At 41.2% G+C, this 26,293-nt stretch overlaps 1 protein-coding gene across 4 annotated transcripts in view; it reads right to left on the bottom strand.

Annotated features, from left to right (window-relative positions):
* Window positions 1–26,293, bottom strand: part of CDK14 (cyclin dependent kinase 14) — a 597,668-nt gene that overhangs the window by 138,430 nt on the left and 432,945 nt on the right. The window lies entirely within an intron of this gene.

The raw sequence follows: 26,293 nt of genomic DNA on the forward strand, positions 1-26,293 counted from the left end.
GTTTCACGTATAACGAGCATACTTTATTCGAATTTTCAGTTCCACCATCTATTGCTATTATACTCAATGATCATGGTAAATCACTGATGGAGAACAGTGGAGATGAAAGGTTTAAGAGCCCAGATCATGGAGACAGACTCCTCTGATCCCCTACTTACTAGCCATGGGACTTCATCGAGCTTCAATTTCCTCCTCTGTAAACTAGGGGTGATGATAACAGCACCTTTTTCATCTGTGGGAGAATACTACCTGGTATGCAGTAAGCACTATTTAAGGATTAGATACTATTCAAAGCACCCTCAGAAAATGGGGTCAAGGAGGTGCCAGCAATGGAGGAGAATCCAGCCCAGCCACTTTTTCCATAGGGATTCCCTGATCTGGGGGTCAGTGACAAATGCTGTAACTCAAACTATGATGGACCAGTATGACAGTCAAATGAGTTAGAAAGGGGAAGAGATAAAGCCAGAAGCTGGCAAAACTGAAGGAATGGCAGACATCATGGGGAGAAATGACGCCTATTCACTCATCTCTGAGGATTAGCAGATACTACTAGGCAATAAGGAAATACAGAGCTCTGGCTCTTTATGTATAGACTTCCTAGCGGGTACAGGGCTGTGAAGGCAAGGCGGGGCACACATACAGCAAGAGACTCATTCACTGCTTCCTGCTCTGGCGAATCAGGGTTAATAAACACATGTATTACGTTCCTCACTGAAACACGGAATTCACTGAAACAGTGGGTGTGAACAGAGTGTTCAGGGGATCAGACAATACAGTTCTTGCAAGCACTAATTAACACTAACATTAACAGGCAGATCTACATAAACAAGATCACTCTACTGATGGGCTGGGTGGGGATGGAAGGCCATAGGTGAGAGAGGGCTCCAAGAGTTGTAAGATAGGAAAAGAGACAAAGACAAGCCTGACATAAACAACTGTGACAACAGTGTCTCTGCAAAAGGCATGTCCTCCTTTCTTTCCACTAATTCTGATCATTATTTCAAGAGAGGGAGACAGTCAGGTGTGCGGGCAGCACACAGCTCATCTGGGGGATGCTCCTCTTTTGAGCTCCCACTGAATTCTGCATGAAGGACAAAGGGGTTTGACAGTATTAAACTTTAGCAACTAAAGGGAGAAACTCAGCTCAAAATCACATCTTGATCATGACCAATCCATCACATATGAAACAGACCCTCTAAGGTTTTATAAACAATGAAAGTCCAGCCAGAACATGAAACTCTTTCTCTCACTCCTAGTAAAGGTATGATTGATGCCCTGACTGTACTTGTTTCTACAATGTTTATGTTAACAAAGCTTTTTCACAGGCACTATCCTCATCCAGATCCAGTGTTCTGTTTCAAAGTGATTATCAAATATTATGGCCATCCCATAAAAATTACGTGCAAAGAAAAAATACATAAGACATTTTTTGTTATTATAGCATTGACTGATGAGATTCCACACCTCAAATTATTCTCCTGTCAACAACTCCTAGGCCATTTGCACAGGAAATAGAAAGTAGGCAAAGGAAAAGAAGAATTAGAAGTCAACGTTGCTTCCTGTAAAAGACTTTTTGGGAAAGGCAATTTGGGTTAAATGTGTGGTTAGAGATGATAGGCTACATGTGCACTAGGGAAAGTGGGTGTGTATTGCCTCTGATGTCAGATTTTCCTTTGTATTAATAAGTAAGAAATTCCACTACCAAGATACTTTGAAGTTAGAAGGAAAAAGAGGTACTCTCTAAAAGTCAAAAATAATCTTTTGCCAAAACACCCCCCCAAAAAACAGTGCAGAAGATAATTACATCTCAACATGTAAAATGTGTGCCTCAACATTTAAAGTGTGGTCCCCATATCTGTAAATAAGCAGGCTTCTAATATCTGAGGTCACCCTCAGTCTTGAAATGACATGCTGTGATATGCGAAAAAGTCCTCTATGTGTTCAGTTAAGCTGCTTCACCTTAAACCTGTGCCCGTGGCTTGTATGTCTCCCTGTCCCTTTGTTGGTTCATCTCTGCACTCAGTTAGCATTTACTGTGTTCATCACAGAAGACAGAAGACAGAAGGATGAGACTGGGCTCTGCCTTGAGGCGCTCACTCCTACTCTGGTGAGACAGAGGAGTGGGACGGTGATGAGCTGCCTTCGACATAAGAAGAGCTCTCTCAGAAGTGTGAGGAGAAGGAGGCAAGAGTCCAAAGCAGGGTGTGCTTGAGGCTACCTGCGGGGCGGGGAAAAGCTGCCAGGGAGAGGATCTTTCAGTGGGAGACGGAACACAGAGTGATGGTTGGCCAAGTAAAGAAAGTGGGCAGGGGAGGGGGCCGAGGGGAGGGACAGCTGAGTAGTCTGGTTATAAGGAAAGGCTATATCAAAATAATCTCCATTGTTTAAGTCCTCATGATGCTCCTGCCCCCATGCCTTCCCAAGGCGGTTTCCTCTTCTGGAATGCCCTGTCTCCACTGGCCAGGTTAACTCCTACCTCTGTTTCTAGCTTCATGGGTCACCTTTTCCTGAAAGACTTCCTGGACTCTCTGGGCCCAGTTACCTGCTGTGATCTCTGTGTTCTCTGAGGGCTTTGTGCAGACTTCCATTATAGGACCACTCACTGCCTCATAAGCGTTAGATCACTCATCTGTCTCTCCACCAGACCATGGACCTCCGAGTAGAGACCATGACATTTATCTCTGGATCCCTAGTGCCTACCATGTGCCTCGTACCAAACATGCACATAGTAAATGTTGAATGAATGAAGGAACGAATGAATGGTGTGTCTGGGTAACAGCGTGAAGTTTCGTGGGCTTTATTGTTGGCTGGGTTATGGGATGGGAGGCTAGGGCCAGATACTGAATGCATGAAGACTGCATTTTATCTCTCTTTCAAGTTGTCACAAACTGCAGGTCACATGACCCACTGGAGGACTGTAAATTTCATTTAGAGTGTTGATATCAGCATTTTTCAAAAGATGAAATCCAAGAGAAGATGTCGGAGGGTAACAGACACAGTAAAGATGCATGTTGTTTTTATGAAGCAACATTTTATTCAACTTTTATTCATGTTATATCTGTGCATGTACATATGTATGTGTGCATTGTGAGTCATGCTGTAAAATGCATTTCTTACTGTTTAAGAGCCAGTCGAGAGGGAACAAGAAAGCTGAAATCAAGAATGCAAGTTTGGGGGCTGAGGGCAATGAGTTTAGTTCTGGGCCTATTAAATGTTAGAAATGCCTGCAGGTCAAGACAAAGGGCCTTTAAAGGACAGGTGGAAATACAGATATGGATCCTGGAAGAGGGATTTAAGATCAAGAAAAACATTTAGCGTATATACATTTGTAGAAAGCAAATACCAATATAGCAGCTACAAAATGGTCTCACTTCCCTATATTCACATGTATACAGTTCCCAAAGGGTGTCTCTGTGATTTCCTGGACTTTTAGCATCTGTTAAGAAAAACAAGGGGAGCCTGAACCAAGATGGCAGAGTAGAAGGACGTGCTCTCACTCCCTCTTGTGAGAACACCAGAATCACAACTAGCTGCTGGACAATCATCGACAGGAAGACACTGGGACTCACCAAAAAAGGTACCCCACATCCAAAGACAAAGGAGAAGCCTCAATGAGACGGTAGGAGGGGTGCAATCACAGCAAAATCAAATCCCATAACTGCTGGGTGGGTGACTACACAGACTGGAGAACACTTATACCACAGAAGTCCACCCACTGGAGTGAAGGTTCGGAGCCCCAAATCAGGCTTCCCAACCTGGGGGGTCCAGCAATGGGAGGAGGAATTTCAAGACTTTGAAGGCTAGAAGGATTTGACTGCAGGACTTTGACAGCACTGGGGGAAACAAAGACTCCACTCTTGAAGGCACACACAAAGTAGTGTGCGCATGGGACCCAGAGGAAGGAGCAGTGAACCCAGGGGAGACTGAACCAGACCTAACTGCTAGTGTTGGAGGGTCTCCTGCAGAGGCGGGGGGTGGCTGTGGCTCACCATGGAGACAAGGACACTGGCAGCAGAAGTTCTGGGAAGTACTCCTTGGTGTGAGCCCTCCAAGAGTCCACCATTAGTAAACCCACAAAAGAGCCCACATAGGCTCCAGTGTTGGGTTGCCTCAGGCCAACAACCAACAGGAAGAGAACCCAGCCCCACTCATCAGCAGTCAAGCAGACTGAAGTTTTACTGAGCTCTGCCCACCAAAGCAACACCCAGCTCTACCCACCACCAGTCCCTCCCATCAGGAAACCTGCACAAGCCTCTTAGATAGCCTCATCCACCAGAGGACAGACAGCAGAAGCAAGAAGAATTACAATCCTGCAGCCTGTGGAACAAAACCCACATTCACAGAAAGATAGACAAAATGAAAAGGCAGAGGGCTATGTACCAGATGAAGGAACAAGATAAAACCCCAGAAAAACAACTAAATGAAGTGGAGATAGGCAACCTTCCAGAAAAAGAATTCAGAATAATGATAGTGAAGATGATCCAGCACCTTGGAAAAAGAATGGAGGCAAAGACCGAGAAGATTCAAGAAATTTTTAACAAAGACCTAGAAGAATTAAGGAACAAACAAACAGAGATGGACAATATAATAACTGAAATGAAAACTACATTAGAAGGAATCAATAGCAGACTAACTGACGCAGAAGAACGGATAAGTGACCTGGAAGACAGAATGGTGGAATTCACTGCTGCAGAACAGAATAAAGAAAAAAGAATGAAAAGAAATGAAGACAGCCTAAGAGACCTTGGGGACAACATTAAACGCAACAACATTCGCATTATAGGGGTCCCAGAAGGCAAAGAGAGAGAGAAAGGACCAGAGAAAATATTTGAAGAGATTACAGTCGAAAACTTCCCTAACATGGGAAAGGAAATAGCCACCCAAGTCCAGGAAGCACAGAGATTCCCATACAGGATAAACCCAAGGAGAAATATGCCGAGACACACAGTAATCAAATTGGCAAAAATTAAAGACAAAGAAAAATTATTGAAAGCAACAAGGGAAAAACAGAAAATAACATACAAGGGAACTCCCAAAAGGTTAACAGCTGATTTCTCAGCAGAAACTCTACAAGTCAGAAGGGAGTGGCATGATATACTTAAAGTGATGAAAGGGAAGAACATACAACCAAGATTACTCTACCAGGCAAGGATCTGATTCAGATTCAATGGAGAAATCAAAAGTTTTACAGACAAGCAAAAGCTAAGAGAATTCAGCACCACCAAACCAGCTCTACAACAAATGCTAAAGGAACTTCTCTAAGTTGAAGCACAAGAGAAGAAAAGGACCTACAAAAACAAACCCAAAACAATTAAGAAAATGGTCATAGGAACATACATATAGATAATTACCTTAAACATGAATGGATTAAATGCTCCAACCAAAAGACACAGGCTTGCTGAATGGATATAAAAACAAGACCCATATATATGCTGCTTACAAGAGACCCATTTCAGACCTAGGGACACATACAGACTGAAACTGAGGGGATGGAAAAAGATATTCCATGCAAATGGAAATCAAAAGAAAGCTGGAGTAGCAATACTCATATCAGATAAAACAGACTTTAAAATAAAGAATGTTACAAGAGACAAGGAAGGACACTACATAATGATCAAGGGATCAATCCAACAAGAAGATATAACAATTATAAATATATATGCACCCAACATAGGAGCACCTCAATACATAAGGCAACTGCTAACAGCTCTAAAAGACGAAATCGACAAAACACAATAATAGTGGGGGACTTTAACACCTCATGTACACCAATGGACAGATCATCCAAAATAAAAATAAATAAGGAAACAGAAGCTTTAAATGACACAATAGATCAGATAGATTTAATTGATATTTATAGGACATTCCATCCAAAAACAGCAGATTATACTTTCTTCTCAAGTGCGCACAGAACATTCTCCAGGATAGATCACATCTTGGGTCACAAATCAAGCCTCAGCAAATTTAAGAAAACTGAAATCAGATCAAGCATCTTTTCTGACCACAACACTATGAGATTAGAAATGAATTACAGGGGAAAAAATGTAAAAAACACAAACACATGGAGCCTAAACACTACATTACTGAATAACCAAGAGATCACTGAAGAAATCAAAGAGGAAACCAAAAAATACCTAGAGACAAATGACAATGAAAACACGACGATCTAAAACCTATGGGATGCAGCAAAAGCAGTTCTAAGAGGGAAGTTTATAGCTGTATAAGCCTACCTTAAGAAACAAGAAAAATCTCAAATAAATAATCTAACCTTACACCTAAAGGAACTAGAGAAAGAAGAACAAACAAAACCCAAAGTTAATAGAAGGAAAGAAATCATAAAGATCAGAGCAGAAATAAATGAAATAGAAACAAAGAAAACAATAGCAAAGATCAATAAAACTAAAAGCTGGTTCTTTGAGAAGATAAGCAAAATTGATAAAGCATTAGCCAGACTCATCAAGAAAAAGAGGGAGAGGACTCAAATCAATAAAATTAGAAATGAAAAAGGAGAAGTTACAACAGACACTGCAGAAATACAAAGCATCCTAAGAGACTGCTACAAGTAACTCTATGCCAATAAAATGGACAACCTGGAAGAAATGGACAAATTATTGAAAGGTATAACCTTTCAAGACTGAACCAGGAAGAAATAGAAAATATGAACAGACCCATCACAAGTAATGAAATTGAAGCTGTGATTAAAAATCTTCCAACAACAAAAGTCAAGGATCAGATGGCTTCACAGGTGAATTATATCAAACATTTAGAGAAGAGCTAACACCCATCCTTCTCAAACTCATCCAAAAGATTGCGGAAGAAGGAACACTCCTAAAGTCATTCTATGAGGCCACCATCACCCTGACACCAAAACCAAAGATACTACAAAAAAAGAAAATTACAGACCAATATCACTGATGAATATAGATGCAAAAATCCTCAACAAAATACTAGCAAACAGAATCCAACAACACATTAAAAGGGTCATACACCATGATCATGTGGGATTTATCCCAGGGATTCAAGGATTCTTCAATATATGCAAATCAATCAGTGTGATACACCATATTAACAAATTGAAGAATAAAATCCACATTATCATCTCAATAGATGCAGAAAGAGCTTTTGACAAAATTCAACACCCATTTATGATAAAAAACTCTCCAGAAAGTAGGCATAGAGGGAACGTACCTCAACATAATAAAGGCCATATACGACAAACCCACAGCAAACATCATTCTCAATGGTGAAAAACTGAAACCATTTCCTCTAATATCAGGAACAAGACAAGGATGTCCACTCTCACTACTATTATTCAACATAGTTTTGGAAGTCCTAGCCACAGCAATCAGAGAAGAAAAAGAAATAAAAGGAATACAAATTGGAAAAGAAGTAAAGCTGTCACTGTTTGCAGATGACATGATACTATACATAGAGAATCCTAAAGATGCCACCAGAAAACTACTAGAGCTTATCAATGAATTTGGTAAAGTTGCAGGATACAAAATTAATGCACAGAAATCTCTTGCATTCCTAAACACTAATGAGGAAATATCTGAAAGAGAAATTAAGGAAACACTCCCATTTACCATTGCAACAAAAAGAATAAAATACCTAGGAATACACCTACCTAGGGAAACAAAAGACCTGTATGTAGAAAACTATAAGACATTGATGAAAGAAATTAAAGATGATACCAACAGATGGAGAGATATACCATGTTCTTGGATTGGAAGAATCAATATTGTGAAAATGACTATACTCCCCAAAGCAATCTACAGATTCAATGCAATCCCTATCAAATTACCAATGGCATTTTTTATGGAACTACAACAAAAAATCTTAAAATTTGTATGGAGACACAAAAGACCCCAAATAGCCAAAGCAGTCTTGAGGGAAAAAAACGGAGCTGGAGGAATCAGACTCCCTGACTTCAGACTATACTACAAAGCTACAGTAATCAATACAATATGGTACTGGTACAAAAACAGAAACAGATCAATTGAACAAGATAGAAAGCCCAGAAGTAAACCCATGTACCTATGGTCAACTAATCTATGACAAAGGAGGCAAGGATATGCAATGGAGAAAAGACAGTCTCTTCAATAAGTGGTGCTGGGAAAACTGGACAGCTACATGTAAAAAAATGAAATTAGAACACTCCCTAACACCATACACAAAAATAAACTCAAAATGGATTAAAGACCTAAATGTAAGACCAGGCACTATAAAACTCTTAAAGGAAAACATAGGAAGAACACTCTTTGACATAAATCACAGCAAGATCTTTTTTGATCCACCTCCTAGAGTAATGGAAATAAAAACAAAAATAAACAAATGGGATTTAATGAAACTTAAAAGCTTTTTCACAGCAAAGGAAACCATAAAGAAGATGAAAAGACAACCCTCAGAATGGGAGAAAATATTTCCAAACGAATCAATGAACAAAGGATTAGTCTCCAAAATATATAAACAGCTCATGCAGCTCGATATTAAAAAAAACAAATTACCCAATCCAAAAATGAGCAGAAGACCTAAATGGACATTTCTCCATAGAAGACATACAGATGGCCAGGAAGCACATGAAAAGCTGCTCAACATCACTAATTATTAGGGAAATGCAAATCAAGACTACAATGAGGTATCACCTCACACCAGTTAGAATGGGCTTCATCAGAAAATGTACAAACAACAAATGCTGGAGAGGGTGTGGAGAAAAGGGAACCCTCTTGTACTGTTGGTGGGAATGTAAACTGATACAGCCACTATGGAGAACAGCATGGAGGTTCCTTAAAATACTAAAAATGGAATTACCATATGACCCAGCAATCCCACTACTGGGCATATACCCAGAGAAAACCACAATTCCAAAAGACATGCACCCCAATGTTCATTGCAGCACTATTTACAATAGGCAGATCATGGAAGCAACCTAAATGCCCATCAACAGACGAATGGATAAAAAAGTTGTGGTACATATATACAATGGAATATTACTCAGCCATAAAAAGGAACGAAATTGGGTCATTTGTTGAGACGTGGATGGATCTACAGACTGTCATACAGAGTGAAGTAAATCAGAAAGAGAAAAGCAAATATCATATATTAACGCATATATGTGGAACCTAGAAAAATGGTACAGATGAACCAGTTTTCAGGGCAGAAGTTGAGACACAGATGTAGACAACAAACGTATGGACACCAAGTGGGGAAGCGGCGGGGAGTGGGGGGCGTGGTGTGATGAATTGGGCGATTGCGATGTATACACTGATGTGTATAAAATGGATAACTAATAAGAACCTGCTGTATAAAAAAAAAGTGATCAAATGTATTCTATTGGAGGGTCTTCCCTGGTGGTGCAGTGGTTGAGGGTCTGCCTGCCGATGTGGGGGACGCGGGTTTGTGCCCCAGTCCGGGAGGATCCCACATGCCGCGGAGCGGCTGGGCCCGTGGGCCATGGCCACTGAGCCTGCACGTCTTGAGCCTGTTGCTCCGCAGCGGGAGAGGCCACAACAGTGAGAGGCCCGCGTAATGCAAAAAAAAAAAAAAAAAAAAAAAAAAAAAAAAAAAAAAAAGTATTCTATTGGAAAGAAGCAAAAATAGACCATATTTACTGTTTAAAAATATATATATATATATATATTTGATCTTTGAAAAAAAAATCAACAGAAATTAAAAATTCACCTTTGACCTTAATCAAAACTAGATCCCTCTCCTGAGTTAACTACTGGTTTATTATGTAGCTTTTAAAGACCTTTTCTAATGCATTCATATGCTTCTGAATGTTTGAAATATTAAATATTATTTTGTTTTATTGAGGTGGGCCTTTTCATATGTATGGATATATATGTATTTCTGGAAATTGCTGAACACAGTTTTACTCTGTTTCAGGTTATATTTTAATCAATGCAGCAAGTTGAAATATTATAAGAAACAATGCTTGGAATACCATATATTTTTCTTTTATTTTTTTAATTGAATTTTTTTTATATGTAAAAGTGATTCCCAAAGTCACTTAAAAATGTTAGTGCCGGGCCTCCCTGGTGGCGCAGTGGTTGAGAGTCCGCCTGCCGATGCAGGGGATACGGGTTCGTGCCCCGGTCTGGGAGGATCCCATATGCCGCGGAGCGGCTGGGCCCGTGAGCCGTGGCCGCTGGGCCTGTGCGTCCGGAGCCTGTGCTCCGCAACGGGAGAGGCCACGGCAGTGAGAGGCCCGCGTACAGCAAAAAAAAAAAAAAAAAAAAAAATGTTAGTGCCAGTTTGTACCAGCTTTCTAGTGGACACCTGGGCAATTGCAAGCATTGATATCCAGACTCTGTAATTCTCAAAATTCTGGTTGCTTTGGGAATGTTTGGACTTATATTAAGTTGATGACAAGATAAACTGTTATTCACTGCATATTATTACACAGACATATTACTGACTTTATTACTCTATTATTAATAGTAGAATTGGCATTTTTATAATAAATATTATAGGGATTCATGTTAAGTTATAAGAATTTTCTTCTGGAATCAAGATTTTTGAAGCAAATTATGATACTATAGAGAGAAATTATGTAAATCATTATATACTATCTTAGAATATTGAGGTGCTGAAAGGTGACTGTAAATAGTGTCGTAAATAAAACTGTTCACTTTGTTTCTCTAAAAAACAATAAAAAATAAAGTGTACAGTGTGACCAAAAAAAAAAAAAAAGAAAAAGAAAAAGAAAAACAAGGGACTATCTCACCTTCTCAGTAGAGGTTTATACTATCTGACTCTGAGGAACTATAATTTAATGACCTCAAACTTACTCTTCTGGTCTTACCTATGTGCTCACAGGTACAGCATAAATCCCACCCATCATGTCAGCCCCTATGATGGGCAGAGGAAGATGCTGAGATAAAGAGGGCCTCTCTGCTGAAACACCAAATAACAGAAGAAAAGTGAATTCTAAACTTCCAGAGCTCAGAGTTCAAGAATTAGTGTCTGTCAGAAACACTGACTTGCCCTTCCAAATTATTAATAGTTCCACTAATTCTCACATTCGCTAGTCTTTGCTTTTGCACAGGCCCCAGGGCTGCTAAAAATGAATCCCTGGGGTTTCCTTGAACAACGCCTGTGGTTGAAGTAGAACAAGGAATCCTAATAGCTTTCCTGGGTCCAGAAGTCAGGGAGGTCTCTAACAGAAACTCTAGCGCAGGGGGATTCTGGCCTATCGAGTGTGGATAAACCCAGCTCACACAAGTCTATACTAATGAAGTGATGGGCACGGAAAGTGCTGGGTTCCCAGCTTGGAATTTTCTGTTTTCCGAGATGGGAGTTCTACTATAGTGTTGATGATTTCAAACTGACTTAGCAATGGCTCTAAGGAAATGGAGAACAACCACATAACTTCCATGATTTTGAAACTGACACTCTGAAAGTCCACACATACAATGTCTCTGAAATCATGATTGCTTCACAGCTGTACTCCTTTAGGTTCCTGAAGATTTTTTTCTGGTTCCTCGGTGAGAAGTCCTAAATGAAACTTGTGAAGAAGCTCAGCGGAACTCAGCTTGGATGTTACACACTCTGCTCTGGTGTAAACTTCAAAGATGAGCCAGGGAGAAAGCAGAACTTCCTAACTCTTACCCTGATTGTGCGCTCTCTAGAAAAATAATTTATCAAGTGGGTGGAGCTGGAATTGGTTTGATTAGAGAGACTATGTTCTTAAGAGCTGTGCTATTATGCTCCCAGGAGGATCAGAGAATGTGGCTCAGATGGCGTTAAATGATTCACAGCCAACTAACCAGTCTCTAGAAAGAGATTCTAAGCATTAGGAGCAAGGCTTTTTGTTTTTTAAAATTCTCTCTCTCTAGTCCAACATTCTCTCTCTCTCTCTCTCTCTCACACACACACACACACACACACACATACACGGTACCAATTCCAACCTCTCTGGCATTTTCATCAGGGACTTAAAGGAAGACATAGAAAAATATCTTACATTCTCAGGTGACACAAAATAGAAGTGATATGTAATATCTCTTCTATTAAAAATATTTAATCAGGTAGGAACAACTGGCTGAACCTAACAGGGAAACCCAATAGCAATAAACATAAAGTCCAGTATTTAGGTTCTACCAATGAATTGTTCAAGATGGGAAGACCTGGAAGGCAACAATTTGTATAAAAAAAGATCCAAGGCTTTTAGCTGAGTACAAATTCCATGAGACCACCCAGTGGAAATGAAAGGAGATGGGGGTGGGCTGACTTGAAGGTGGCCCCTTAATCCCTGACTCCTGGTGTTCATGCCCTTCCCCTTGAGTGTGGATGGGACCAGTGACTTGCTTCTCACCAACAGAATACAGACAAAGCGATGAGATGCCACTTCTCTGATTACATTGTGTGAGATGCTGACTCCCATTTTGCTAGGAGACTCTCTCCCTCGCTGGCTTTGAGGAAGCAAGCAGTCACATGAGGAGGGCTGCAGGACATGGAACTCAAGGCGGCCTCAGCCAACAGCCAGCAGGGACCTGAGGCCCTCTGTCCAGCAGCCTGCCAGAAGCTGAATGTCGTCCACAACCACATGAGCGTGGGAGCAAAGCCTTCCCCAGGAGACCCTCACATAAGACTGCAGGCCCAGCTGACACCCTGACTGCAGCCCTGGAAGACCCTGAAGCAGAGCTAACCCAGCTAAGCCAGGCCTGGACTCCTGACCCACAGCAACTGTGAGATAGTAAGTGTGCGCTCAGTCACTAAGTCTGCGGTAATATCGTTAAGCAGCAGTACACAGCGAATACCAATTTCACCCTTGAATCATACTATACACTAGTCAGAGCCCATCTGGATTGTTGCACCAGCACCAGGTGCTACCTGTGAAGAGGAACAAAAATAAATAACGATGAACCCAGAAAGGTCGGGGGGTGGTGGACCCATGCCCCATGAGGTGGACTGGAAATGTTTACCCTTGAGAAAGAAACAGTTTGGGGCGTCATAGATCAAGTAACTGCAATGCTGAGGGGGGCTGGTTTACGCTGTGCTGAGGGCCAATGGGGTAAGATACTAGTAAAAGACAAAGAAGGGCATACTAATGACAAGAGCTGTATAAAATAGAGTAGACAGCCTCATGAGGCTTCATCAGACGAAGGGTTGGGCTGCACCAACATTTTGCATTCAGATATAATAAGAATCAACTTCTGCCTCCCTAAACACGAGGGTCGTGTGCAGAGAAAAGTCTGATGTAACACTATGACCAAGAGTTTGGGCCATAAGATGAGGTCATGCATTTACATCTACCTTCATTTGTATTTGGCCGTAATTATAACTTATGGGGCAGATAGGGAGAAGTGAGTTGATACGGAAAAGGGTATATATGTGAAAGGGGGTAGAGAAGGTATGGATGAAAGCTTTCCTTCCCCATTTTCTATCCAAAGTATATATCAATGGCAGTTATTTTGCAGGGAACCAGCACAATCAATGGCTGATACCCGAATATTCTCTAGTAGCAAGATAAGCAAAATATATGCATGTATAATGTGTGTGTGTATGTCTGTGTATACACACACACATATATATACAGTTCCTTTCCTCCATCACGCCTTAGGCCTTACCTAAAGTGCCACCGGATAAGGGGTTAGTGTGTTAGGACTTCATTTTTGGCAACGGCCAACGACATACAAGTTGAATGTGCGATTAGAAAAGCTGCTTTAACATGCTGCGTGATTCTGGGTTAGAGCAGCATAACCTGCAGTGAGATTCTGCAGAGCAGGGAGCTTTACCTAGGACAGGTCAGCAGGGGGAGCCACTGGACCAAGAAAATGAAAAGCTGCTGGGGCTTCAGAAAGCTGCTTGACTATTTAATCAGCTGCTCAACTGAAGTTGCTGGATTGAAAAAGATGGTGTTTCCAAAATATCCGGCAGAGTTTTCAACATGACAAAGGTTTAGATGAGAAGGAACCTAAATACATAAAGGACAGCTCTTAAGAGTTTTATTTAAAGTGAGTTCAGTTCACCGGCTAGAAGATAAAGGTCTGGCTGAGTGGTGCTTGGCTGAACGTGGGAAGCATTTGGGAAGCATGAAAAAAATACAGATAAAAAAGAATACTAAAGACTGGGACCCACCTCAAAGTTCTGATTTAATTGGTTCTAGGTGCAGGCTAGGTATGCGGAATTTTCCAAACCTCCCAGTGATTTTAATGTCACAGCAAGGGTTGGGCTCGCTGACTGGCCCCATCTAACTAGGCCATCTCTCAGGGGCCCTCAGTTTAGTTAGACGGTATATAGATTTTTTTTTTTTAAGTCTTCAGCCTGGGTCCAGAGGGCTGCAAAAGATTTTCAGTAGATGAATGAACAAAACAAGCAGTTGGCTGTTATAGAAATTAGAGGATACCTAGAAACTAAATTGGAAACTACTCCAGGAAACGCTCTTAACCGGAAAATTCTGCAGTAAAAGCAGCTCATTTAAAATGTTTCCCTCCAACAAAATTTTCCTTCTTTTCCCTCTCCCTTTCCTCCTACCGTTTCTATTCCCTGTCTCTCTAAACGCTGACTCCCTTATCGATTTCACTCGCATCTCAACGGCTTCTCTCTTCTTTTCACTGAGTGATGTTATTCTGACAGGGCTTCAGACTGCCAGCTCCCCATTGTGGGAGCCACAGGGACGGAAATGTCCCTGCACGTTGTTCAGGAGCCTGAGGGTGGAGGCTGCTGAGGCTGGAGGGGGCGATGTTGCCAAGCAAATGCAGCAGAACTAGGCTGGCTGCCTGAAGTAGTGGTACAAAAAGCAAAAAAAGAAGGACACCCAGGGAGAGGCACTTGGAGGTAGGAACACTAGATACTGGATGGAGCCTTGCTGTTCAAAGTGTGGTCCATAAACTAGCAGCATGAGCATCACCTACAGAAAGAAGCTCAGGGCCCACTCCCAACCTGATGGATCAGAATTTATAATTCAACACAAACCCTGGGTGATTCATACACAAACTTAAGTTTCAGAAGCACTGCTTTTAAAGAAGTCATTCTAACTGGATCTTTCAACCAAAAAAGTGCAAGCAGTAGGTGGGAAGTAATCACTACAGATACACCTTCATTTAGAGTACCTGTGGAAGATTATTTGTTCAGATAGCATTTGGAAGAGAAGTGGGCATCTCATATCGGAAGCTAGTACAGATGACAATGATTTGCATGGAGGACTGGCTCAGCATTCTGTTAAGTCAGAGTTCACCCACCAGCACCTGCTTTCCTGTCCTTACTTTTACAGTCTTATACCCCAGGTGTCTCTTACAGCAAGAGGCTTCAAATCATTTCTCAAAACTGGCAGGATGTGAATAATAATAATAATAAAAGAAATACTCCATTCATCCACTGATGTTCTTTACTTGGGCTGCAAACTTGAGGCCAATTAAAACTCGATGAGAGATATATGTGTCATATATGACATATAACACACGCCCAGATTGATTGACATCTTCTTTTTCTTGCATGAAAGTAGTTTTCCTATTTACTGAGCATTGACTCTGTGCAAGGCAGTGCGCTGATTATTGGGAGACAGAAAAATGTGTAACTATAACTTCTGCCCTCAAAAATGTAGTATTTTAAATATTCTTTTTTATTACATTAAAATTAAAAAGGACAAAGCTATTGAACTGATTCATGATACTATGAAACTTTGACATCCTTGAGAGTGTTTTAGAAAATTATATAATTTTCAAAAACATGTTAATGTGAATGTATTAGATTCCTGTGGATGCTGTAACAAATAACCCCAAACTAGGTGGCTTAAAACAACAGAAGTTTAATCCTTTTGAGAGTCTTAAGTCAGAAATCAGATTCATTGGGTTGAAGTTAAGATGTCAGCAGGGTTACCCTCCCTCTGGAGGCTCTAGGGGAGAATCCCTTTCTTGCCTCTTCCAGCTTCTGGTGGCTAAAGGCTTTTTTCACTCTCATTTCTGCCTCTGTCTTCATGCTGTCTTCTCCTCTTCTGTATCAAATCTCCTTCTGGCTCACTCTTATAAGGACACTGATGACTGCATTTAGGGTCCTCCTGGATACTCCAGGATCATCTCCCCATTTCAAGATCCTTAACTTAATCCCATCTGCAAAAAATACCCATTTTCTAAATAAGGTATAATTACAGGTTCAGGGATTAAGGTCTAATATCTTTCATGTTTGTTATTCAGCCTACTACAGAGTAAAATGACCATTTACAAAATATTATTTCTAAATGACACTCAAAGTGGATATTTATACATATAAAACATTAAGGAAACAAAAAAAAAACTGTGAAAGCATGTCTACTTGCAGCAATAACTTCACATAAGCTGCCTGACAGTTTGTAATGTTACACCTATTATTTCATACGTGTTGTGATCAACACAATAAAATAGGGCAATATTGGCTACTCTACAGGTGAGAAAACCATACTGGCAAAGCAAGGCACTTGCTTAGGTGCCCTTGAAGAGAGGAACAGAGCCAGGACACAACCCGGATTTGTGTCTGGTGCCCTTCCCACCTCGTCACTTGGATGCCAGAGCAATTAATAGGACTGTTAATTCCTCTCAGGTGACTCCTAAAGCAACTTCCGTATGCAGGACCAGCAAAGACCGAAGCCCAGAGTCAGCCAGGCCATCTCACTAGCTACACGACCCCTCTCCCCACAGCAGGTGCTGCCATGCTTCTGCTGACCTACTGGATGTACTGAGATTGGCTGCAAAGTCAAGGAATGATTCTCTCATAGAGCTATTTACTAAGAAAACGGATATTGTCATTTATTCTTATTCGATTCTATCTGACAATAGTAATGGAAGTGCTTATCCCTCAAACCAAAAAGAAAAAAGAATGTATTATTTTTTTCTTTCTTTGAATGTAGTGCACAGAATTTTGTTTATATTAACATAATAAGCACCCATGAGCTCACCGCGCCAGACAAGAGCTAGATTATTTAAAAACAACCACGTCGAATCCTCAGGCCCCACGCGATCACCCAGCATCCCCTGCCCCCCACCTGCCGTAAGCTCCATTCTGAACCATGTTCATCACTCTACCTTCCTTTTAAATATAATTTTATTGTCCTTATAAAGATTATAAAACATTTTTAATTATTTAAAAATTTCTATACAAGATATAGGGCTGTAGCTAATCTTTTGAGATTTTTTTTTCCACTTAACGTTATATTGCTAAGATTCATCCAAACTCTTGTGTGACTATTATGTGAATAGAATATTATTCATCCACTCTCTTATTGATAGGCATTTGTGTTGTTATAAGTTTCTGCCCAGGATTCAGGAAGGAAAACTGCATTACATACAAATGGCAAGTTGAAAGCTCAGCAGTGATCTCATTATCCTTTCACCACCATAAAATTCCATAATACAAAAATAAAACACTGGCACCTACAATGGAGTTGTGTTCCAACAGTTTGAGAACAGTTTGGGACTCACAATATATTTCCCCAAAGAAACAATTCTCTACATGGTGGTTAGTCCCCTGGCTGCTGCACAAAAGCCTGTTGAATTCATAACAAACCAAAAAGCGCTACGGAGCCAAACCACTCTGCACAACAGGGCTTCCGATAAAAATGCAGCCACCGTGGAAATCACAACACTTCCTATGGAGGTGGCCAGGGAGCAGGACAGGGTTCCTGTCCCCAAGATTCACCAAGCTCTAGCGTGGGGCAGCAAGGCCAGCCCAGAGAAGGAAGACCAGGCTGGCCCGAGGCTTCCAGGCCCACGGAGAGGCTGGGATGGGGACTGAACCCAAGAAGAGGAAGGGAGCTCTGACTTGGGAGGAGTGACAAGCACTCTAGCAGAAGGGGTGAGGGGGTCGTCAAAAAGGGAATTGTTTTCTCTGTGTCTTTAGTACTGGTTAATGGGGGGGCTGGGCAACACAACAGTAAGGTGGGGTCCAGAGGTTGCCCTCAGGGTGTCTCCAGTGGGTGAAAGGCTTGGCTTTTCTTTCTCCTCTTCACAACCTCTGTATCTCTTCTTTCACAGAGGCACCTACTTGCACTGAGGATGGGGCTTCGGAGAGGCAGAACTGGGCGGGGGGGGCGGAGCTCCTGGAGGAGGTGGAGAAAACTGAAAGGAGGTGCCACCTCCGCTGTGTTATGTCTGCAGTGCTGGGGCAGTGGGGGAAGGAGAGCAGAAGAGCCTCCAGGGCTGTAGCGGGAGCAAGGGCTGTGTCTGTATCGAGAATATGTGGGTCAGGGCCTGCCTATCAAGAGGAAATCCATACATTTACCTGTTCTAAAAAAAGAGGCTATTATGTTTAGAGCTTTGAATGGGCTATGTAGGAATGTATGAGTTACAGCTAAACCTCCGGTAAGTTTACTGGCAAAAAAAAAAGGCTGTTAAAAAATTTAGGTCAAGATAGTTCTATAGAATGTCCTACACATGCAGTATTTTATTATAGTTTTGGCAGCTGTGTATATACTATTCAGATATATACAGTTACAGTTTCAACAGATATGTATGTTATTACATATTATTCATAAAAAGTTATTGTGAACTTGTTATTGCCAAGGACTGTGCTAGAAGTTAGGATGCAACTATGGAAAAGATAGTGCTTGATAAAGGTAATCTTCATGATAAGCTCTAGGTCCTCCAGGGCCCCACGGGCCTGCTCCTTCCTGATCAAGAATAGATTCACTTCATTATACAGTAGAAACTAACACACACACACACACACACACACACACACACACACACACAAAACAATGATGCTGAAAAAAAATAGTAAAATAAAATAGAGAAATTGTTCCTCAAAAAAAAAAAAAAAATAGATTCCCAATCCCAAAGCAACATTCTCTTGGCAATTGACATGAAATACCACAGACTTTCCCCTACAAAAGGGGTTACTTATTCCTAACAGATTCAGTGGGTCAAGAACTGGTATTTAGAATACCGATGCTGGGGGCCTCCCTGGTGGTGCAGTGGTTGAGAGTCCGCCTGCCGATGCAGGGGATACGGGTTCGTGCCCCGGTCTGGGAGGATCCCATATGCCGCGGAGCGGCTGGGCCCGTGAGCCATGGCCGCTGGGCCTGCGCATCCGGAGCCTGTGCTCTGCAACGGGAGAGGCCACAAGAGTGAGAGGCCCGCATACAGCAAAAAGAAAAAAAAAAAAAAAAAAAAAAAGAATACCGATGCTAAACTTTAGTATTCATAACCTAAAATTAGTAAATTACTTAAAGTTGAAAATGAGGTATTCTATCAGGAAGTATGGCTGCCAATGAAGTCCTGACAACTCTGGACGCCCCCGACAACCACTGGCACATCAAGAGAGCTGGGATTCTGCAATTCTCTGGACAACACTGAGCTAAAGGTTCATCAGTGTTACAATGACTTAGTTGTAAATTTTCAGTTGCTGTTATTCTTGATTTTAAATTCTAAACTGGTATTAATTTAGCTCCATTAGTACCAATTATTGTGAGCTATCTTATTAACTTCACATTACATTTAACTCATTTCTGCATCAAGGACGTACGTAGCCTATTATTTTCCAATAACTAGAAATTATGACAGTTGTGCATTATGGGTTATATATGAATCAGCCAAGAGACTAAGGCTAAAGCAGATATACCTAATTCTTCCTCACCCCTTAATCTGTGTTTTTCAAATACTCATTGCTATGGACTGAATCTTTGTGTCCCCCAAAACTCAGAGGTTGAAACTCTAACCCCCAGTGTGATGGTATTTGGAGATTGAGTCTTTGGGAGATAATTAGAATTATATTAGGTCAGGAGGATGAGGGCTTCATGATGGGATTAAGGTCCTTATAAAAAGAGGAGGAGACAAAGGATCTCTCCATGTGCACACTCCAAGGAAGGCCATGTAAAGACATAAACAGGAAAAGGGCCCTCACTAAGACCTGACCATGCTGGCATCCTGATCTTGGACCTCCAGCCTCCAGAACTGAGAAGTAAACCTTTGTTGTGTAGGTCCCCCAGTCTATGGTATTCTGTCACAGCAGTCAGTAGTGACGAAGACACTGACATTTACTGTTTTCTCCATAGTTAAACAGGAAAGGATGGGGTTGGTAGGCCAAGAGTTTACAGGGTTCAGAGGGGTGGGGGGAGGGGCTTCAGAATCTATGAATATGAAATGTGGTATAATGAATAAAAGCCCTAAATGGGGATCCCTGATTTATACAAAGACATACAAATGGTGTCTGAAACAGGTTGAGTGACTTGCAACAGCCGAACAGCCAATGGTGACAGGTGTGGGGAGGGGAGACGGGATGGTCTCTGAACTCTAGAGACCTAATGGGCTCCCTCCCATTAAATTATGCTGTAAAAATAATTTAAACACTCACGATGACCTCTGACCACAAATTTTATCCTCATGTGAAGGACAAAGCGGAGATTAAAGATACCCAGATAAATCAGGGGTTGGGCTAACAATGGTATCTCTTCCTCTCCTCCACCACGCTTCTCTAAGACCATCCTGTTTTGTTATTTCTTGAGAAGTTGTTTTCACTCTGGATGATCAACACATCATAAAATATTGCCATCATGGTTTATTATTTTCAGTAAAGGATAAAGTTTCCCCAAAGTTTGGGATCTCGATGTTGACATGTGTGGCCTCCTCACACGGGGGAAGCTGTCAGCAGCTGCTTTAGCTCTCCTCTCTCAAGAAGGCAGCTTCTCATCATTCCCTCTCTGCTGTGCCCCATTCTCCTGATGACAGGTTACAGGGGACAAAGGACAGCCTTGCAAGACTGCCTGTCAACAAAAGGAGCAAAGGGCCAGTCCAAATAAAGCACAAAGCCTTCTAATGATCACGGTCACTAAAAAGGCAGGGAACTTAAGTTCTTTCAAAGAGCTCACCTAGATTTTCTAATATTCAGCCACCTCTGTCTGTGTCTTATGATTAAAATAGGCTCACAGCGCAACAAGCTGAGGAACAGAGATTGAGGGTGGATAGGCATTTTTGAAAGGTAAAAAATGAGGATGTTGGCCAATGGCGCTGCTGCCTGAGTCCTAGGGACTCATTCTTTTAGTATAAGTGAAATTAAATTAAAAGTGGAAGGAAACACTCACTGCTGCTCTTATTTTCCTACGTTGCTTTAGAGACAGTGCACACGCAGTTGGCTCAGTCTTAGTTGCACAAGACTGTCCTCAGCACATGCGTTTTCAGACTACACTGTACTTTACAAGCACAGCCATTTGTGCCTTTCTTTCTCCTGCTAGCCTTGACAAAAGAAGGCAGCAGCCGTATGATCAAGGTCATCTACAGTCCCTTAAAGCACCGGACTTGAATCCAAGTACAATCACCATCATTTTCAGCACCTTCTCATTCCATGTACCATGCTTACATGAGTGCAATTTAATGAGACTTGAGTCATAAAACTCACTGTCCTCTACTAGCTTATTCACTGCCTAAGGCTTAAACTACCTCCTGCTTGAACTGACAAGCTAGGTTTCCCCAAGATGCCTTTGAAAATATACTTTTCCATCTTTAGACAATCCCCTGGAAGAAACCCATCTCTTCCTTAATTGGCTCTTCTGTCATTGATTTCATAATTAAAAGATCCAAACAGTGCCAAGCAATTCAGTTTTGTTATGGTGTATTCATAACATAAAACAGACTTTGATTCTCTTATTCTCATGTACTATGAAAAGTTCTATTACTAGATTAGAAACAAACACTTTGAAAATACTCACTCAACCAAGACCTCGCTTATTTTAGATGATGCCAGTGGTGATACAGGTGGACAAACAATATACCTCAAAACACATATTCCCAATTCTTAAGTTACTTTAAAATTATCCAACAGTATTTGCATTTTAGGCTAGGCTGGACTGTTTTTAAAGTGAGGGTAGGGTAGAAAACTCTTAGCTGGTTGAGTACAAGGAATGTTCATGGTTGTAGACTTCAGAGGGTATGAATGCAAGATGAGAGCATGAAGTATTCAGGGGCTGCTACTAGGAAGAGGTGTTTGGAGAGTGCCCGCTGAAGGCTGAGGGAAAGGAGGGTCTCTGTCCCATTGTCAAGTGCTCCTCTTGTGCAGGACATGTTGGAAATCACCTAATTTAATCCTCTCAACAAAGCCTCCACGTGGGTCAGATTCCTCCATGTTACAGATGAGGAAACTGAGGCTTAGAGATACCGAGGGACTTGACTAAGGCCTCACCATGCAGACAGAAGAGGCAGGATTTAAAAGGGGTATCCGGATCCAAAGTCTACACTCCTTACTTAATATGACCCTGTTTCGAGGTTCTAGGCTCAGGCTGTATCCTTCCTTCTGGGATGAAACTGTCCACCCCCACTCAGTCATTCTTCTGGTTGGGAAGCCACCATCACATCCTGGAGGTGGCTGGGGGAATTGTCGGGGGGCAATCCTAACAGGATGAGTGAACTCATTTCTTCCTTATCCTTGATAACCTCTGCATGTTTTCTATTTTCCCCCATTTAGCTCTGAAGAAAGTACATAACCACGTCACATTCTACCAGACAATCCATCAAATGGAATTATCTTAACTAATCAGCTATATTGCTCAGTGATTAAGAGACTGTCTACCAGATCTGAGTTTAGGTCTTGGTGTACCATTTACTTACCAACCACATGGTCTTGGTAGGTACTAGGACCTCCAGAATCAATCTATCTGTACTCAAATCTCTACTTAAATATTTTGAATGCTGTAACTTAACTTCTTTTATTCTAGTTAGTTAACTTCCCTGTGCCTCAGTTTCTTGTTTGGTAAAATGGTGATAACAAAGAGTACCTACCTCATTGGGTTCTTGGTAAGAAGACTAAATAAGGTAATCCATGTAAAGTACTTAGAGTCCCATGTGACACACACTGGCACTCAGTGAATGTTAGCTGCCATCACTATCATCACCATTATCATTTATATGGGTTGATTAGCTTCTTTAAGACACACTCTCCTTTTATGGTTATGGGATAATAATAACACTATTTCACAACATTGTGAGAGTTAGTGAGATAATGCATAAAAATGCTTACCATGTCACTTTGTTTAGCTAACAGTAATAGTGGTAGTATTAATAGTGATGAAAATATTTATCTATTTCCTCACTGTCGGACTTTTCTATTCGGAAATCTTTGTGTCCTTGTGACTATTTAGCAACTCCAGGAAGTCTCGTTTCTAAGCCAAATAATATGAATATTTAACATTTTTTCTAACTTATTCTGTAGAATCATGCATCAATTTATAATTCCATCGAGAGTACGAGAGTACATCTTGCCAAGAGTAGGATTATTTTGAAAAATCTTCCCTGAAGGATTATATATCTTGCTGAAGCTGTGGAAGTCAACTTTATGTGGTGATCTCTACAACCATGACTAGGACCAACAAAAATCAAACTGAAATTTTGTGTCACTATAATACAGAAAATCGATGATGGAGAAGCAGGAGCTACAAGGCATTTGTTATGAAGACTGTAAATCACACATGCTGATAAATGAACAAGCCTGATGAGAACATCATCTTCCCCTGTGTGGGAAGGTGGTGCTGTGATATGAAAAATACAGCCTCACGAAGTACATTGTGTCCTCAACAGGACGAGGAAATCAATAAAGAGCACAGTTCACATACTCGCAACAAAAAACCAGGGTTAGTACTTTTGAAGTATTCAGTTGTTTCATTAGATGAAAAATGTCTACTTCGAGGGCTTAAAATATCGATGCCCCGAAGAGTTCTTCCTTACTGCCACACGGCATTGGTCTTAGACGAGATCACGGTGAGAGGCTCCTGAGGCCACGGGAATAAGTTAAGGGGATGCAGCTTCTCACTGTGCAGGAAATAATTCTTCTTAAGAGGCCATATATCAGTCCAGAAAGAGCTGAGAAGCTTTTTAAAAGATACATCAGAAACAAACTAAAAGAGATTCATTCTGGTCATTTTCTTTTCATCTTGAACACAAATGAAAAAAGAAGTTGCTAATAAAAATATAATACACTCGCCCGTGTATCTTACAATAACTAGACACCCAATCTGCATTTATATAAATTTCAGTGGAGACCTCTTGTGACCTAAATTATGGCGACATGTTTGCCTCTGGAGTAGAAACCTGGTACTGTGGTCCTGGGGTAAGGGACATGTTTTTTACTGTTTACTATTTTGTACTGTTTGAATTTTTTAAAATTATGCATGTTTTAATTATTTTAAAGAAACTCATGAACAACTATGTAAATAAATAAATATATAAAATGTACCGGGACATTTGGCAACACCTGTAGACATTTTTGGTTGTCACAAGTAGGGGTAGGGATTGCCACTGGCCTTTAGAGACCAGGCCCACTGTTAAACATCCTACAATGCATAGGACAGTCTGCTAAGATGAAGAATATCCAGCTCAAAACGTTAATAGTGCTGCTGTTGAGAAAGCCTCTCTCTAAATGATGGACCTTTACATAGAGAACATAAACACACAGAGTATGAATTCTACAAACAACTACTGAAGCTGCCTCTTGGCTCATCACTACTCCAGACAGAGGATATCAACCAGAGAGACAGGGAATGGGGTTGATCCTACAGGTGGCACACTTCCCCCATGCCCAAGCAGTTTCCTGCCTGACTGAGGAGGAACAGCTTTCGTCAGTGGCTCTTAGCAGAGGAAGCATTAACAGTGAGATCGGGACCTTTCCTGTTGCCTCAAGACATCTTGGAGAGATGACCATAACGTCCTCTCCTCAAGGGCCTGTGTGGGTGGAGAGGCAATTAGGGGGTATCCTACTCCAATTATTCTTGTTTAAGCAAGTTTGGATAAAAGCCATTCACACTTTTACGTCTTAAATATATCACTAGCACCTATATTCAAGGATAATCCAGTGGCATCAACCAATGGTCTATTTGAGACTCATAGGCTTCAATTAATTTAGGGACAGTATGGTAACTAAAGGAGGAAAGTTTCTTACAAAGCACTATTTGCTTAGAGGGACACTGATCCCCAAAAAGATCCCTTGACAAGATAACCAAAAAACTTCAAATCGGCAACAGTTATGGAGGTTTCACTGATGGCAAAATAAAAGAGGAATGGATGATTTTTGCCTCCTTGAAACATACGGCCTATTTAGGTTCATTTCAACTTATCCTAATATTGTGCCTTCCCTCCCTCTCTCTCTCAGGAGATGTCCTATCCTTGCTCAGTTTTGCATTACAGTATATTGTAACAAAACCACATGTTTGAGCTGAAAGGGACCTTAAAAATCACCTAACAAAATCCTCACGTTTTATAGATAACAAAAATAGCTGACACATATAGGGATTTTTATGTACCCAGCGTTTTTTTCAGTGATTTACTTCTATTAATTCCTTCAGTCCTCAAAACCACTTGGTGAATTAGATATTATTATCATTCCCATTTTACTGATGGGAAAATGAGACACAGAGAGGTTAAGTAACATGTTGGCAGAATTCTAAAATGACCTTCAGTTAGTCATGCCCTTGTATAACCCCCTCCCACTGAATGCTGAAGAAGCTATGACTTGCTTCTAGCCAATAGTATATGGCAATGGTGATAGGAGGGTCACTCCTATGATTATAAGATTCTGTCATAGTAGACTCAGTAGACTGGAGAGAGATTCTCCCGCTGGCCTTGAAGAAGCAAGCTGCCATGTTGTGAGAGGTACTACAAGACAGCCACATGGCAAGGAACTGGGGGCCTCTAGGAGCCAAGAGAAGCCCCTGACTGACAGCAATAAAACAAGGACATCATCCCTACAACCATAATGAACTGAATTCTGCCAATCACCATGTGAAATTGAAAACAGATCCCAAGCTCCAGAAAGAAATGCAGTCAACACCTAGACTGCAGCCTTGTGACACCTTGATCAGAGGATCCAGTTATGCTGTGTCTGGACTCTTGACTCACACAAGCTATGAGGCAAAAATACATATTGCTTTCAGACACTAAGTTTATTGGAATTTATTAGGAAGCAATGGAAAAATAACAGCCATGTCCAAGATCACAAAGCAAGTCAAAGGAAGAGCAAGGATTCAAACCCCAGTGGTAAGGCTCCACTATCCATCCCCTTAACCACAAACACCAAACTGTTAACAGTGGCCATCTCTGGGGCAGGGGGCAGGGAGAGGTGAATTATTTCACTTACCCTATTTAATTTTTCTTCATTGCACTTTTTACTCTCTGACCTATAACACACTCATGAACACATGCACAAATATACACATTTATTTACTGTTTCTCTGACTAGAATATGAGACCCATGTGGGCAAGATTTCTGATTTTTTTGTTCACTGTTGTATTCCCATCACCTAGAACAATGCCCAGCACTAAGTATATGGCAGAATCATTTGTTGAATTCCATGAATGAATGAAATCATTGAGAAGTTGAGGCTTAGAGACTTGCTCAA

The sequence above is a fragment of the Mesoplodon mirus genome (genome assembly GCF_964341445.2).
Source record: "Mesoplodon mirus genome assembly, chromosome: 9".
Lineage (NCBI taxonomy): Eukaryota > Metazoa > Chordata > Mammalia > Artiodactyla > Ziphiidae > Mesoplodon > Mesoplodon mirus.